The sequence below is a fragment of the Prunus avium genome, chromosome 4 (assembly GCF_965620075.1).
Source record: "Prunus avium chromosome 4, drPruAviu1.hap1.1, whole genome shotgun sequence".
Taxonomy (NCBI): domain Eukaryota; kingdom Viridiplantae; phylum Streptophyta; class Magnoliopsida; order Rosales; family Rosaceae; genus Prunus; species Prunus avium.
Window position 1 is genome coordinate 1,843,295 of NC_142287.1, and position 1,489 is coordinate 1,844,783.

The window sequence follows — 1,489 nt, forward strand, 5'->3', positions numbered from 1 at the left end:
ACTTAAATTGTCCAATTTCTAACACCTATTGATTTCGGATCGAGCCCAAAACTTGGGCAACATCATAATATGGTGGGGGGAATCATTTGGTGAGTTTTGAGTGAAATCCAATCGCTAGAAGTATGGAATACACCAACCACTCCAATTAGGAACGAACTGTCGTTGAACTTGAATTGTCCAATTTCTCACACCCATTGATTTCGGATCGAGCCCCAAAGTTGGGCAACAACATAACAGGGTGGGAGGAGTCATTTGGTGAGTTTTGAGTGAAATCCAGTCGCTAGAAGTATGGAATACACCAACCACTCCAATTAGGAACGAACTGCCGTTGAACTTAACTTGTCCAATTTCTCACACCTATTGATTTCGGATCGAGCCCAAAACTTGGGCAACATCATAATATGGTGGGAGGAGTCATTTGGTGAGTTTTGAGTGAAATCCAATCGCTAGGAGTATGGAATACAATAAACACTCCCATTAGGAACGAACTGCCGTTGAACTTGAATTGTCCAATTTCTCACACCTATTGATTTCGGATCGAGCCCCAAACTTGGGCAACATCAAAATATGGTGGGAGGAGTCATTTGGTGAGTTTTGAGTGAAATCCAATCTCTAGAAGTATGGAATACACCAACCACTCCAATTAGGAATGAACTGCCGTTGAACTTGAATTGTCCAATTTCTCACACCTATTGATTTCGGATCGAGCCCAAAACTTGGGCAACATCATAATATGGTGGGAGGAGTCATTTGGTGAGTTTTGAGTGAAATCCAATCGCAAGGAGTATGGAATACAATAAACACTCCCATTAGGAACGAACTGCCGTTGAACTTGAATTGTCCAATTTCTCACACCTATTGATTTCGGATCGAGCCCAAAACTTCGGCAACATCATAATATGGTGGAAGGAGTCATTTGGTGAGTTTTGAGGGAAATCCAATCGCTAGAAGTATGTAATACACCAACCACTCCAATTAGGAACGAACTGCCGTTGAACTTGAATTGTCCAATTTCTCACACCTATTGATTTCGGATCGAGCCCCAAACTTGGGCAACGTCAAAATATGGTGGGAGGAGTCATTTGTTGAGTTTTGAGTGAAATCCAGTAGGTAGAAGTATGGAATACACCAACCACTCCAATTAGGAACGAACTGCCGTTGAACTTGAATTGTGCAATTTGGAACACCTATTGATTTCGGATCGATCCCAAAACTTGGGCAACATCATAATATGGTGGGAGGAGTCATTTGGTGAGTTTTGAGTGAAATCCAATCGCTAGAAGTATGGAATACACCAACCACTCCAATTAGGAACGAACTGCCGTTGAACTTGAATTGTGCAATTTGGAACACCTATTGATTTCGGATCGATCCCAAAACTTGGGCAACATCATAATATGGTGGGAGGAGTCATTTGGTGAGTTTTGAGTGACATCCAATCGCTAGAAGTATGGAATACACCAACCACTCCAAGTAGGAACGAACTGCC